We start from the raw sequence: 16,749 nt of genomic DNA on the forward strand, positions 1-16,749 counted from the left end.
TTTGGGGTTTTTTATTTTTAGGTTTTCTCTTTAAAAGCCTTAAATCTTTTTAGACATATGTAAAAGTCCTAAATGTTTTCAAAGTGAAATGTAATTAGGGAAGCGGTTTTGTCAAATGTACTTTTAAAAGCTTTTCTTTGAAGGTTTGTAGAAATATTTCACTTTCTTTTTAAAGGTAAGCTGAATGTGAGACCAGGACAAATATAGAGGGTAGGAAACATGTTTCTAATATAGGGGCCAGTTGGAAAAACGATGTCTGCACATATTTTAAAATTTATATTAACAAATATAATTCTTTAAGGGGCATACATGCAATAATTAATATATATCTATAAAGGAGTTTTAGTATAAAGTAATACATAGGAAATAATAGTGTATATATTATATATTATTGTAATACATTTTGTATAAGGTCTTCAAAAATAAACATGCAATAAAAATAGTGCAGGTCAGAACAAGAACATTCATGATGGGTCTAAAAACAAAAAGAAAGGGAAGGCAGCCACACCTGGTTTTTAACTATTTTTGGGATCCTACAAACTCTGAGAGACGTCAGTCTATTTCTAACTCAGCTGCAATATCTCTGAATCTGTGGTAAAACTAATGGAGTGGGTTATCTCTATGTGAAAAACATTCAGTTCTACAGAGTTTGTGGGAAGTCTGTCTACTTTTGCTATGTATCTCACTCATAGTTTTAGACCGTTTCTTCTTCTTCTTCTTCTTCTTCTTTTTCTTCAGCGTTTGTCTCGCGCTCGGGCGAGGTCCGCTAATGTCCTTGAGTACTGCTTCCACACCTCTCTGTCTGCCACGCGTGTCGGGTCTGCCTTCGCGATCTCTAGATCGGCCTTGATCGTGTCCATCCAGCGTTGTTTAGGTCTACCATGCGGTCTCGCTCCTCCGACAGTCACCTTCATTACAGATTTGATGATGGATTCTTCCTTGGCGCGGCTCACGTGGCCGAACCATCGTAGCCGGGACTGCCTCATGACCGTGGGGATGGGCACGACGTTGAACCGTCTCACGCACTTCTTCGTTCTGACGCGATCGAGTAGGGTGAGGCCTACCGACCATCGGAGCATTCGCATCTCCATTATCTGGAGTCTGCTTTCGACTTCTTTGGTCGCCGGCCAGCACTCTGCGCCGTATATGGCCACGGGGCGCACCACAGAGTTATAGATTTTCGCCTTCAGGCGCATCGGCATCTTCTTGTCACAGAGGACGCCCGTGACGGACTTCCATTTGCCCCACGCTGCATTGATCCTGGCTGCCACCTCAGTTTGTAATAGGCCTTCTTCCCCAAGAGTAGTTCCCAGGTACTTGAAGGTGGAGGCGCGCGGTAGCTCCTGCCCGTTCACGTGGATGGAGCCTGTCATTTCATTGTCTTCAGTTTTAGACCGTTTGAGGGAAAAATTGGCTTGATGTTTTTTCTACGCTGCCTTACAGGGACTGTTGCAGGTTTTTTGGTTGGTTGGTTTTTTTTACACACAAGTGACTGAACCAACCCATGTACTATTTACTGTATATAGAGAGCCTAAGGAGGGTGGGAGGAAGATACAGGTGAAACTCGAAAAATTAGAATATCATGCAAAAGTTCATTTATTTCAGTAATGCAACTTAAAAGGTGAAACTAATAGATGAGATAGATTCATTACATGCAAAGCAAGATAGTTCAAGCCGCGATGAGTCATAATTGAGATGATTATGGCTTACAGCTCTTAAAAACCCCAAATCCACAATCTCAGAAAATTAGAATATTGTGAAAAAGTTCAATATTCTAGGCTCAAAGTGTCCCACTCTAATCAGCTAATTAAGCCATAACACCTGCAAAGGGTTCCTGAGCCTTTAAATGGTCTCTCAGTCTGGTTCAGTAGGAATCACAATCATGGGAAAGACTGCTGACCTAACAGTTGTGCAGAAAACCATCATTGACACCCTCCATAAGGAGGGAAAGCCTCAAAAGGTAATTGCAAAAGAAGTTGGATGTTCCCAAAGTGCTGTATCAAAGCACATTAATAGAAAGTTATGTGGAAGGGAAAAGTGTGGAAGAAAAAGGTGCACAAGCAGCAGGGATGACCGCAGCCTTGAGAGGATTGTCAGGAAAAGGCCATTCAAAAGTGTTGGGGACTTTCACAAGGAGTGGACTGAGGCTGGAGTCAGTGCATCAAGAGCCACCACACACAGATGGATCCTGGACATGGGCTTCAAATGTCGTATTCCTCTGGTCAAGCCGCTCCTGAACCACAAACAATGTCAGAAGCATCTTACCTGGGCTAAAGAAAAACAGAACTGGTCTGTTGCTCAGTGGTCCAAAGTCCTCTTTTCTGATGAGAGCAACTTTTGCATCTCATTTGGAAACCAAGGACCCAGAGTCTGGAGGAAGAATGGAGAGGCACACACTGCAAGATGCTTGAAGTCCAGTGTGAAGTTTCTACGGTCTGTGTTGATTTGGAGAGCCATGTCATCAGCTGGTGTTGGTTCACTGTGTTTCATTAAGTCCAGGGTCAACACCGCCATCTACCAAGAGATTTTGGAGCACTTCATACTTCCTTCTACAGATGAGCTATATCGGAATGCTGATTTCATTTTCCAGCAGGACTTGGAACCTGCCTTCACTGCCAAAAACCCCAAAACCTGGTTCAATGACCATGGGATTACTGTGCTTGATTGGCCAGCAAACTCACCTGACCTGAACCCCATACAGAATCTATGGGGCATTGCCAAGAGAAAGATGAGAGACATGAGAACGAACAATGCAGAAGAGCTGAAGGCCGCTATTGAAGCATCCTGGTCTTCTATAACACCTTAGCAGTGCCACAGGCTGATAGCTGCCGCACTGAGGCAGTAATTGATGCAAAAGGGGCCCAAACCAAGTACTGAGTACATATGCATGCTTATACTTTTCAGAGGTCCAATATTGTTCTATGTACAATCCTTGTTTTATTGATTGCATGTAATATTCTAATTTTCTGGGATTGTGGATTTGGGGTTTTCATGAGCTATAAGCCATAATCATCACAATTATGACAAATCATGGCTTGAACTACCTTGCTTTGCATGTAATGAGTCTATCCCATATATTAGTTTCACCTTTTAAGTTGCATTCCTGAAATAAATGAACTTTTGCACGATATTCTAATTTTTCGAGTTTCACTTGTAATTTATGCTATTTTCCTTTCTCATGGAGAATAGGTGAGAATAATATTGTTAAGTGCAAAACAAGTGGTCATTCAAGAACAGGACAATGTTTTTTGCATCTTACTCTTTTTGCATTTGCAAGTTTTGCAAGTCAAAAGTACTTTTTAGAGACTAATGGAGTAGGAGATGCAGTAGGAGGGATTATTTGATTCATATCCTTAGAAAAAACATTTATGCCTGATTATTTCATAGGAGATTCATTGTTTCCTACTAAATTCCCATTTAATTTTTTTTTAAATTGCTATTAATCACCCAAATCTTTATTATGTCACATCAGCATAGAGGAAACAAGAGAAAAGGTAGAATAGTATGTGAGAATGACCTTGGGGGACAGGATGAATTGCTACAGACCAGAAACCTGGGGTGTAATAGCAATAGCATTTTGACTTATATACCACCCCATAATGCTTTTCAACACTCTCTGAGCAGTTTACAGAGTCAGCATATTGCCCCCACAACAATCTGTGTCTTCGTTTTACTGACCTTGGAAGGATGAAAGTTTGATTCAACCTTGAGCAGGTCAGGATCAAACCCCTGGCAGTGGACAGTTTGTTGGTCAGACAATATATAATTAATTGGGAATTGGGAGCTGTCCTTCTAAGAGAATGCCTCATGGGAAATGTAGTTCATGTCATGTGGTCACATCTGTAATCCTGATTGGTCATTGAATTGACCCTTGGTTGGGTTTGGGGGAGTTTCCTTTATTCTTGCTTGGACCCCAGCATTGTGCTGGTGTCTTTCCCTTTGCTCCATCATTATGGGATGAAGATAACTATATTTTCACACTATGAGGACGACTGTGCAAAGATTGGACATTAGATTAATCTCAACATAACTGTGAGTTATACCTTGAGGATGCCTATTACAATCCAATAAAGAAACTTTGTATGGAAGCGTTTGTAGAGTTTATCTAACTGTCTTTATATTCAGCCAGGAAGTTAAAGACAGAACAATGCTGCATTCCAATCATTGCACCACCAGGGCACTTTAAAAGGCATTTCACCACAATAGGAAGGAAAGCAGAAGAAATGTTTCAGAAGAAATCCTCCCTAATTTTCTGGATAGTAAAAGGAAAGGAAGGGAGAAATATTTTGAGTCTTACAAGACTGATGCAAGAAGAACACCCAGAAGTCCCAGCTCTACCTTTATTGTAAGGTTACATGAACAAATCTCCTGAGACCCAAATTATTTCTCTTTCTTTTCCTTTTACTCCACCACTACAAAAGGGGAAGAAAAAATATACAGGAAAAAAAAGAAGCAGAAGAAAAATAAAATATAATTTTTTACAATAGTTTCAAGCTAGCTTGTAAATAGAGAATTTAAACCCTGACCACATGAAAAATATATTGTTTTCCAGTGTGTCAATAGGGAGCTGGTTTGTTAATAAACAGCAAACAGATATCTACAATGTAGGTGTACAAAACTGGGATAAGATTCTTATCACTGTAAAAATAAATCCCCTCCTCCACTACACTCATACATAGATATATTTCAAAGTTTGAAAATTTCATCCAAAACTACACCCACATTTTAAAGGCATATTATTTCCAGCCTTATAACAAATTCATGAACATCAGATCAAACCAAAACAGTAATGGAACAAGTTCCTATTGTAAGTGTGTTTCCAATAGAAGAGAATATTTTAGCTCAGGGTTGAACTGTGGAGTCCTTTGTGCTCTATGAGGCTGGTGGTTTTGTTGCCCTGAATGTGTTATCTAGTTGGGTAATGAAACAGCCAACATCAGAGAATATCAAGGACACCATTATAAGAGCGTTTCTTCTATTGTTTTACACAGCCAATCCTTCAGAAATAATTTCCAAGGTATCTAATAAACATGAAAAATAATCTTTACTGAATGAATCTCAAGTTCATATAAATATTTTTTAAGCATGTTTTGAGACTCTTAACCATAGATTTCACATGATAGGATACTCCTGTTTTGTCTTCTTGTCTCTTAGCTGGCATGTCTCTTCAGAGCCTCTGTCCTGCTTTCCATCCATATTTTCCACATTATATGGATGGCTCTGTCCACTCATTTCACAGTCACAAATCCTGAATTCTCTGGTAATTAACCTAGCCTAAGTAAGGCCTGATCATAGAGGCCCCAGGATAATCTCCATATACCAGCTGCCTAGGAGTTTCCATTTTCAAGTTCAGGACACCAGGATCAACAGTTGTCTGTGTCAGGTAAGCTACAGATCTCTCTGTATCTCATCGTTCTATACATATTTATGCAATCTATCTTAACATTTCATTATCTTATCTTATGTCTGCTACATATTGAAAAGATCTTCATTTTTATTTGCATTTCCAATGTGAGTTGAAAGACTTCAGCTTGTATTCATTATAAGAAATACATTTATTTTGGGCTGGAAAGAAAAGAAAATTGGTATGATATGACTTAATGCTGTCTAAGTAGTGAAATTCCAGGTTTTAGATCTATATTCTCATGAAGGCAGCATAACTCGAATACTTTGTTCCAAAGTTCTTAAAGTTAATGACAATCCAATGTTAACTGTGGATGCAACACATTTTTTAAATCCTGGTAGTAATTACAAGGTTGAAGATAATGCTAATCCATCTGGACCAAATTCTTAAATCAAAACATACTTTAATACCGTCCTTCTGCAAATTTAGAGAATTCACATTCCTTTTGCAGCAACTCATATGATTTAGAACTTGATTAGCAATAAGGTCTCTAAAGTAGTACCAAGTCTATTAACATTAGCTTATGAATACCCCTCCAAAGAAAGAGGATTTATCTGAAAATTTCAAAGTTGGATTATTCTAAAACAGGGGTGTCAAACTCAAGGCCCATGGGCCAGATATGGGCCATGAGGTGCTTAGATCTAGCCCACAGGGCCACCCTGGAAACAGCGAGGGACTGGCCTGCAGTGCCTCTGCCAGTGAAAATGGAGCTCGGGAGGATTGCAGGAGGCAGTCACAGCCAGAAACGAAGCTCGGGAGCCCGTTTCACTGGCAGATTGCTTGGCACACCAGGCTACACCCATCCCAGCCTCCCAAGGTCAAACACAACCCTGAGGTGGCTCTTAATGAAATCTAGTTTGACACCCCTGCTTGAGGAAAGACTGTACATGGACAAGGTCCCACCTTCATTTCCTAGCATATTTGAGTGACAGGTATATCCAAAACCTTGAAGAGATATTGCCGATGAGTACAAACACATCTTTAAGAGATGGGAATCTTCTATCCCTAACTGTTCTGTACCCTCAGCTTTTCATGGACTTCATGAAGTCTGTACTCTTACACCAGAATCAACAGGCCAGGTTTTTCTTTAACTTTTTCAGGGTTTCTCTATTCACTGCAATTTATTTAAGAATGTGTGTGTGGCCCTTTAAAACAAAACTTTTCACAGGTTAGTAAATTGTGAAATAGCATAGCAATAGCATAGCAAAGCTATACATTTTTTAAGCCTAAAAAAATTAAATTAAAACATAAAGGCCAGTACAGATGTGGCAAACATACTAAAAATAAATCTTACTTAATTTTCAAAATGAATATATATTCAGTCCTCCAGCACTGAGTCTTGGATTCACATGTCTACACAGATCAAAATAAATCCAAATGGGCAACATTCAATCAATGTATTTGGTTAAATTGAAGCTAGGAGTTTTTAATTTAGACATGTACTGGTCTGACTTATGTAAGCAGTACACAGTGGTTTAATGTATCCGCTTTATATTTTATTTAATTGCAACTTAATTCACAATTTACTTGTATAATTTTAATTTAGAAACAAGCATATTGTTCGGCATCTTTTGCAATCATAAAAATCCGGATTTTTGTCAACGCACTCAGCTTCCTCATAAATCAAAATTCTGGCCTTATGTCATTACAATGTTTCCCCCGCTCTCCCCCAGCAGTGGAAGAATTATAGGCAAGTTTTCTAAAGAATTATATTTGTCAATGGCTTTAAAAAGCAAAACAATGTAGCCTACCCGGTTCTTTCAGCCTGGGTTGGCACAGTGGCAGTTCTGAAGCTGATTTGTGGATACTCTTGCAAAAGTGGCTATTACAGGAAACCAATTTCTTGAAACACTACTATGGGGTATAGATACAGTTAAGGACAAAACACCCATTCACCAGAAAGCTGTGTGCCACCCCTTCTCCCTCCTTTCCCTTGGATGCCCTGCACAACTTCTTCTTACCTTTGTCATTTTTCCAGGCAGATGGGCCCAGTGCCAGCCTAAACACTAAGCCTTAGCAACCCATCATTTTTTAAAAAGAAAACTCATGCAAAGGCATTCTTGGAAATAAAGATGCCAAGGGTGGTGTTTGCAGACACATTGGCACCCCCGAGATGCCACATTAGGGACCTTGGTTCAAACATATTCTGCAGGCTGTCCTAAATAGGGTACTTGCACTGGGGTTTTTCCTCTAAACACTACTCTTTGCGGCTTCTCCTATTCTGGATGGAAAACCCCACACATATCTTCTGAAAGGCATCACCCTCACCTCAGTGCAGGCACAGTTGTTGTATGAACTTATGTTTCAAGCTGGCATCTTGTGGATATCGATAAACAATTCTTAAGGCAGAGGTCTCATTCTCGCCGCCCGTGAGCCAATTGCGGCCCGCAGGACGATATCCTGTGGCCCCCACCGTGATATGAAAGTATAATATTAGTGTATAATATAAAGATAAAGTATAATATAAAGTATAATATTATGCGGCCCAGCCTCACCCAGACTCTGCCTCCAGCGGCCTCCCAGGTAAATTGTGTTTGAGACCCCTGTCTTAAGGTGAAGAATGGAGGATTGAAACTGCTGGGCAACACAGATTCAAGTTCAAGTCTGTCCTGTCAAGATAATTTTGGATAAGAGGATAAAGAGGGCAAAGAAAACAAGTGTCCACCATTCTACTTTCCTGTTTGCTTTCTGTGTCTTTTAACCATGGGAAGAGAAGAGGATCTGCCTGTTATGTCCTGAGAACTATAGGAGTTCTCACTCAGGTCCACTCACTTTGAGTGGGCGTTCTTTCCCCTTTCCTCATTGGTTGGTTCTCCCCAGCAGCCAGCTATAAAAGCAGGCTGCGGGGTCCAACCAGTCGCTGATTGTTGCGAGCCAGTTCCAGGCTTGGCAAGCACGGTCAGCCCTTTATTATTTAATAAAGTATTGTTGCACTCATGCTCTGGTTCAGCCTCTCATTGCTCAAACTTAACACTGGCGACGAGGATGGGATGGCTACCAGTAGCACCATGCAACCGCTGAGTCACTAGCCGCCGATCCGCAGCCCAGAGAGAGCGATCGGACGGCGATAGAGAACGCTGATCCGCAGCCAGAGAGCGGTCAGCCAACAAAAGAGCAAACAAAAAGAGCAAACGCTGATCCGCAGCCAGAGAGAGCGGTCAGAATCGAAAGTTAGAAGCGTCTGTAGCCGCTTGTTAGCCCAGCTACAGGGAAAGTGAAGCGCTGCGAGCCGCAGCCGCTCTGTATCAGGCGCGAAATTCAAACGGTTGTCATTTGAATTTCAAACCATAAAGATACAGCACAGCACTATAGCCAGTCACTGACGCCCACTCAGGCGCGAATCCAAACGCCATCAACGGCTAACAGTCTAACGTGGTCAACCCAGAGAGAAAGAGAGGATTTAAAACAGCCTCTCCCGAGCTGGAAGCACTTGCCCACCACGGGCTCTAAAACATTGTCTGCTGCCCCAGAGAGATTTTTTCCTCAGGTTATTCAACCGGTTCCAGCACCATGAGTTCCAATCCAGTCTTCCCGGCGTTTAAACCAGACGAGGAGAAGTGGGAATCGTATAAGAACCGCTTCAATCATTATATCGATGCAGTTGGCCTGGCGGATGCGGGGAGCATCGGAAAAAATCGTATTTCCTAATCTACTGCGGGGCCACCGTCTACGATACGGCCGCAGCGCTCGTGGCCCCTCGTGAGTTGAAAAACGTTCCGTGGTCAGAGTTACTTGAAATTCTCACTAACCACTATTCCCCTAGGCCCTCACAGATTGCCAGAAGATTCACCTTCCGTATGAGGAAGCAATCGAGCAAGGAGACCATAAATCAATATATGGCCGCCCTCAGAACAGCAGCACTGCATTGTGGGTTTGGAACCTACCTGGAGGACATGCTCCTCGATCAATTAGTCTGCGGGGTCAAGGACCTCCACCTGCAAAGGCGACTCCTCGCAAAGAAAGACCTCAACCTCGCGCAAGCAGTCGAGGAAGCCTTGGCAGCCGAGTTGGCAACAACATCAGCCACCGAAATCCAGGGCCCTAGCGCCAAGCTGACATCACTCCCAGTCCACTCCGAGGAGGTGGTAGCAGAGGAACCCATAAGTGATGAAAACGAAGTCCACCGCCTATCCAATGACAGACGGCCGCAGGTAGGAGCCAGACAAGAAAACAGCGGTCCTCCCAAGCACATCACCCTGTGCCTAGCCTGTGGGGATCTCATCAGAGGGCCACCTGCAAGTTTAAAGGAGCCACCTGCAATAACTGCCATAAAAGGGGACACATCACGAGAGTCTGCCAAGCCCCCAAAGCGCAGCACAAAGGCACCCTCCCTCGCACTCGGGACCACAGAGGCAAGTACTGAACTGTCGCACGCACCACCTTGCCAAACACACGTGCCACACTGTTAGTAAAATTTCTCTCTCCGTTTCCCTAGAAGGTAAACCGTGCCACATGGAGGTTGACACCGGGTCAGCGCTCTCAATTATCTCGTGGAACACCCTTAAGAGGCTCCAACCAAGCCTATCCACTAGCCAGCTCCAGAGATGCCAGTTTGGCCTGAAGGACTACCAGGGAAGACCATTCCTGTAATCGGCAGAGGCAAGTTCCTTGTCAGTTTTAAAGCTTTTAAAGGCCACCTACCTCTAGTGGTAGTTAACGGCAATCTACCCACCTTATTGGGGCTCGATTGGTTTCCCCATCTCGGCCTAGGGCTAACAGGAGTCCATGCTGTCTCAACCTCAGACACTGACTCCTTATTCGCTGATTACTCAGGACGTATTCAGCGAAGAGCTGGGTGTTATAAGGGTACCCCCATCTCATTCTCGGTTGACCCCCAAGCAGTCCCAATCAGACTAAAACCGCGTAGGGTCCCATTCGCTATTCGGCCAAAACTAGATGCAGAATTGGATAAACTATTAAAACAAGGGGTCATTGAGCCAACAGATTTCGCCAAGTGGGAGACGCCCATTGTCACACCCCTCAAAAAAGACGGTAGCCTGAGAATTTGCTCGGACTACAAGGCGACAATCAATAAATTTCTGCAAGTTAGCGCTTATCCTGTGCCCGTCATCCAACACTTATTACACACATTCGAACCAGGCACCATTTTTGCTAAATTGGACATGTCTCAAGCATATCAGCAGTTCCCTGTAGATAACCAAACAGCGGAACTCCAGACAATTGTCACTCACAGGGGTGCCTTCCGATGCAAGCGTCTCCAATTTGGCGTAAGTGTGGCCCGGGTATTTTTCAATCCCTCATGGAGCGGATTTTGCAGGGCCTCCCTGGTGTAGTACCCTACTTGACGACATCTTAGTCTCGGCCAGGGACAGACCCCAACTCTTCCAAAGAGTTCGAGCTGTGTTAGAGAGGTTCAGACAGCATGGCCTCAAGTTGAAAAAAGAAAAATGTACCATTGCCACTAGACAGGTGGACTTTCTGGGTTATAAAATTGACGCCTCTGTCATTCATCCCCTGGAGTCCAAGGTTAAGGCAATCCACGAGGCACCCACTCCAACCTCCAAAACAGAACTGCAGGCGTTCTTAGGGCTATTGAACTTTTACGCATCCTTTTTGCCCCATAAAGCATCAGTAGCTGAACCCCTACACAGATTACTGGATAAAAAGTCACCATGGCACTGGGGGGACAAGGAAGACCATGCCTTTAACGCCGTCAAATCACTAATCACGTCAGAGGCGGTACTTATTCAATTCGACCCTAGCCTCCCTTTAGTACTGGCAGCTGAGCGCCTCCCCTTTTGGAATCGGGCGGTACTAAGTCACAGGCTTCCCAATGGCGCCGAAGCTCCCATCGCTTTTTCTCAAGGACGCTCTCTACCACGGAGCGAAATTATAGCCAGATTGATAAGGAAGCCCTAGCAGCTGTTGCGGCCGTGAAAAAATTTCACGAATTCCTTTTCGGCCATTTTTTCGAGCTGGTCACTGACCACAAACCCCTCCTGGGTCTCCTAGCCGGGGACAAGCAGACCCCTCAAGTCCTCTCCCCTAGGATGACAAGGTGGACTCTCTTCCTAGCAGCCTACTCCTACAGACTGGTACACCGACCGGGCAAAACACTGTCCCACGCTGACGCCCTCAGTCGCTGCCCCTTGCCGGCCCCGGCTGAAGACCCCGCTCCTGTCTACGCTATTTTCGAAATTACCCAGTTGGACCTACCCATCACGGCCATGGACATTGCCACTAAAACCAACACAGACCAAACACTCGCCCAGGTGCTCGACTGGGTGAGGAGGGGGTGGCCGGGTGGCAATGTTGACAACAAATTCACACCTTTTAAGACTCGCATGCAGGAACTGTCAAGTCTGCAGGGCTGTCTACTATGGGGCACTCGAGTGGTCATCCCGGCCTCACTACGTACCCGAGTTCTGGAAGCGTTGCACGAGGGACATCCTGGCATCGTGAGAATGAAAGCGTTAGCACGCAGCTACGTGTGGTGGCCGGGTCTAGACGAGGACATTGTCAATTGGGTAAGTTCCTGCAACATTTGCCAGGAATCCCGTCCTGCTCCCCCATTGCCACCCCTACTAGATGGGAAACGCCAGCGCCCCTTGGTCTAGGATCCACATCGACCTAGCGGGCCCTCTGCATGGGAAGATGTTCCTGGTGGTCGTGGGCGCTTATTCCAAGTGGATTGACGTAGCGCAGCTATCCACGACCACCACACTAGCAATCACCAACGTGTTGACACGCCTGTTAGTTACGCACGGGCTACCCGACTCCATCGTCTCTGATAATGGCCCACAGTTCGCATCGACTGAGTTCAGCCGTTTCGCTGCCAACCTGGGTATCCGCCACATTTTCACAGCCCCATTTCACCCTGCCAGTAACGGGCTGGCTGAAAGGGCCGTCAGGACCACCAAAGAAGCCCTGGCAAGGTTCAACAAAGATGACTGGCACCACAAACTCTCGCGGTTTCTGATGAGCCAGCACTCAACTCCTTGTTCAGTCACCAATAAGTCCCCAGCTGAGCTCCTGATGGGCAGGCGCCTGAGGACTGTATTGGACAGACTACACCCACAATACTGCCCTGACTTCCCCTCGCTTCCTCATCGGGGTTAGACATTTTATCTTACAGGAGCCAGTTTTCGCGAGGAACTTCGCTGGAGACCCCTGTGGATCCCGGGCGAGATCGTAGCCATCACCGGGCCGCGATCATATCGGGTCAGACTGGAGGATGGCCGCGTCTGGAGAAGGCACATAGACCAACTGCGCAGACGCCTCAGCACCATCGCCAGCAGGGACCCAGAGACTCTAGACGAGGGAAGGTTTCATCCTCAGCCTCACATCCACATCACGCCCGCGCGATCAGCTCACACCTTCAACCGGTTCAGAAAGCCCGAACACAGACAGCGGCGCCCAGACAGTTGACCAGCCCGATCCAGCCTGCGAGAGCACATTCCCAGAGAGCAACCCTACGAGCCCAGGGCAGGCCCAAACCGAGGGGCACACTGGGAACACTTTGCCGACTCTGCCAACCCAGGCAGACCCCGGACGGACAGACAATGTTCCAGAACTACGCCGTTCCGGGCGCCAACATAAACCTCCTGCCTACCTCAAAGACTATGCATGTTCGCATCTGGGGGAAGGGTGTTATGTCCTGAGAACTATAGGAGTTCTCACTCAGGTCCACTCACTTTGAGTGGGCGTTCTTTCCCTTTCCTCATTGGTTGGTTCTCCCCAGCAGCCAGCTATAAAAGCAGGCTGCGGGGTCCAACCAGTCGCTGATTGTTGCGAGCCAGTTCCAGGCTTGGCAAGCACGGTCAGCCCTTTATTATTTAATAAAGTATTGTTGCACTCATGCTCTGGTTCAGCCTCTCATTGCTCAAACTTAACACTGCCCTCACTACAACCCTCGGCAATTTGCTGCATTGCATCTTGGTAGCTTTTTGGGTGTGGGTGTGGGTGTGTACTGATGTATATAGATTAGGAAAATCAAGATCTTCCCAATCACATGCTTAACACATAGGTGGCTCTGGAGAGAGTTCTGTTCTATATCCACAAGTTTCCTCAGTTATTGAAACCAGGAAGAGTTATGCCTTGGCAACTGGGCAGATACCAGAATTGTGTCTTGGCAGCTTTTTATATGGCTTTACTGTTTTATTTGTAAATTGCCCAGAGGCACACAAGTGTATCGTAATTAGATAGATGAATGGATGAATAGATATAGATGAGGGCAGGGATGGGATCTGACTGGTTCTGTTGCTCTGCGTCATGCGCACATGCGCGAGTCACGTGAGTGCAATATTGCATCTGCTGAGCAGCGCTGTGTGCAGGTGCGCAGTGGTTGGAAAAGCCCCCTTTTCCTGTTTTTTCAACTGCAGCTGTGCTGCGCAAAGCAGCTGTGGTTGAAAAAGAAGGAAATAAAGGACAGGTAAGAGCCGGGAGGGTGGGTGGGTCAAAACAGCAGCAGACACGGAACCGGTTCGGTGTCTGCTGCTCTTCAGAGCTACCGGTTCTGTAGAGCCCGACAGAACCGGTAGAATCCCATCCCTGGATCAGGGGTGTTAAACTCAAGGCCCATGGGCCGGATTTGGCCTGTGATATGGTCGCATCCAGCCCACATTGTGGTTGCATCCAGCCCACAGGGTCGTCCTGATCTACCTAGTGCAAAGAGGAAAGATCAAGCCAGTGGGGCTTCAGCCCATCTACCCAATGCGAAGAAGAAATATGCCAGCAGTTTGGAGAGTGGCATCAAGCTGGTCACACCCACCCAGTTGGCCATGCCCACCCAGTTGGCTACGCCCACCCTGTCAGCCACACCCAACTGGCCCCCCAAGGTCAACCACACCCCTGATGTGGCCTTCAATGAAATTGAGTTTGACACCCCTGATATAGATAGATATGGATACATATGGATGGATGGATGGATGATAGATGGATGGATGGATTAAACTTCCCTTAACTAATCTCCTGGCACATGGACACATATGCTACTGCTGAGAGAATCAGGAAAAATGATGTATCGCAGGGATTAAATTAATGTACTGAAAAAAGAAAAAGAAAACAGTTTTGAGAAGAATCACTATTCTTTCATGGTTCAGAGAAAAGGGGAAATTCAAAAAGACTTCACTTTGAGGCTAACCATACAAAGATATGCAAAGAGCTCTAGTTTCACAGTGATTAGAATGGAATATTACAGGCTGACTCTGACTGACTCAAGGTTGACTCAGCTAAGATTGCTAAAATGAGGACCTGGATGTTTGGGGGCAATATGCTGATTCTGTAAACCACCCAGAGAGTGCATATCTAAGTTATATTGCTATTGCTATATACCATACATAGGTTTTAGATATTCATCCTGTTCAGACCATAGTTTGCTGATAGCGCCCACAACTTGAGCAGATCTCAGCAACTGTTCTGCTCTACAAAACCACACTCCTGTAGGTTAATCCTCTAGGAATACAGTAAAACTGTCTACGCCAGGAAGCCTTCATGAGCATTACTTGTGAAGGTTTCCAGGCAATTGTGAATATCATGAATTCGCTCAGCTTCTAACTTCTATAAAAATCTTTGTAGACTCTATAAAGACTGTAGAAGGCTTGACATATCCAGAAGGAGACATAAAAATGGCTTTCTTGGGCAACCGGTCTAGACAGCTGCAATAAGAAAACCCACGGAGATTTATACAATCAGGGCCTTCTGCAGGGGAAAAAAGTTAAACTGGCAGTTGCTACCATGTGAATGAAGCCCAGTTTTTTAAAAAAGCTATAATGCTTGCCCCTATGTTCACTGGTCAAAATAGTCAAAAATGGTCAAGAACTGGTCTCCATTGGCAAGAAAATAGAATCAGAAATGATAGGTAGCAGTTGCAGATGCCTAGATTTTGCTTAAATATAAGGAAAAATGTCCTGACTGTAAGATCGGTACAACAGTGGAATATGGAAGTTGTGTTTTCTGAATCTCTGGAGTTTTTGTTTTTTTTCAATGAAAAGAAAGACTCATAGCCACCTCTCAAGGATAGTTTAATTGGTTTCCCAGTACACTGCAGAGATTTGCAGAGAAGATCCTTGTAGCCAATCCAATAATTCATGTTATAAACAATCATTTATAAATCACGGTGGCTGGGTATAAGAAGATGTATTCAGGATGTTTGAATCAATATGGGGATGTGAATATTTCCCATTAGGAAAAAATATATCAAGGGTTTTGACAGCTAACACCCTGTTATGAATCAGAAAAGGTTTGGATTAAGTGGAAGTTGTACTTGGAGAATAGACTTGGAGTGGCTTTTCTGAGTAGGTAAAGTTTCCTGCCAATAAACTGAAGAAATCGTTGAAATCTTTCTTATATGATTTAGTAAAAAAGCATTGTGGATATTTAGTTACGGAACTTTGGAAATAAAAAGAAACCAGGGAGTGACTGACAAAGAAATGAAAATGATGGTTTGACAGGGCGTAATCTTGGATTTGACATAAGATGAGTACTACAGTAACGTTCTGACCATTATCTTGGAATTGTGCAAAATCTTGATCACGTCCCTTTATTTAGTGGATGAGGAGCTTCTATTGGAAGACAAGTTTCTCTCTATCAACTGGATAACGATTGGGAAAGGCAACCAAACATGGACCTTTGCACAACATGTCTTACACAACTGCTGAAGAAAAGAGGACTTTAATTGCTTGGGGATTATCCCTGTGAGAGAAAAAAGAAAGAAACAAAGGATCAAGCTATTGAAGTGCGGGTGGAAGGCAGGGGAACAATTCTGCATATCAGATTGTTCCCTATGGCTCATTTTGCTTGGGCTATGCATCCCCAGAAAAATCACAAGGATGGGAAGACACTGTACAGATCTTAAGATATTGAAAACCGTCTGGATCAATCTCAGATTCTTTTATATTGGCGTCAGAAGAAATGAGACATTAAAGGCAGGTCCTCTGGAAGTTTCCTAAGACTTTTGTGAGGTTGGATATTTGAAAATGGATCTTAAGATAAATAATTTGGCTCTGTTACAGGTAATCATGATAGCTGAAAGAGACTGGAGATTTCATGTACTAAAACACGGGCCTATTCAGATGAAGGTCAGGTTTTATAAAAAACGGTTTGCAGTCTGAGCCTTACTTGGAATCTCCTTTGGCTTTTAAACACTGAAATCTTGAATAAACGGAGCCTGCACAATACAATCTTTGTTTGAAATTCAGTTGTAAGCTGATGATGAGTTGTGGCTTTAATAACAAACACCAACTGTTTTGACATTTTTACCTTTTCCAAGTATTTATGTAAGCACAAATATTTTGTTTAAAATCTACAGCATACAGTTAACATAGAACAGTTCACTTTTGAAAACTATGGCATTTTTTCAATGGGAGATATTGTTTTATGAAAAG

The sequence above is a fragment of the Pseudonaja textilis genome, chromosome 2 (assembly GCF_049901715.1).
Source record: "Pseudonaja textilis isolate UNSWEBS1 chromosome 2, rPseTex1.2, whole genome shotgun sequence".
NCBI lineage: Eukaryota > Metazoa > Chordata > Lepidosauria > Squamata > Elapidae > Pseudonaja > Pseudonaja textilis.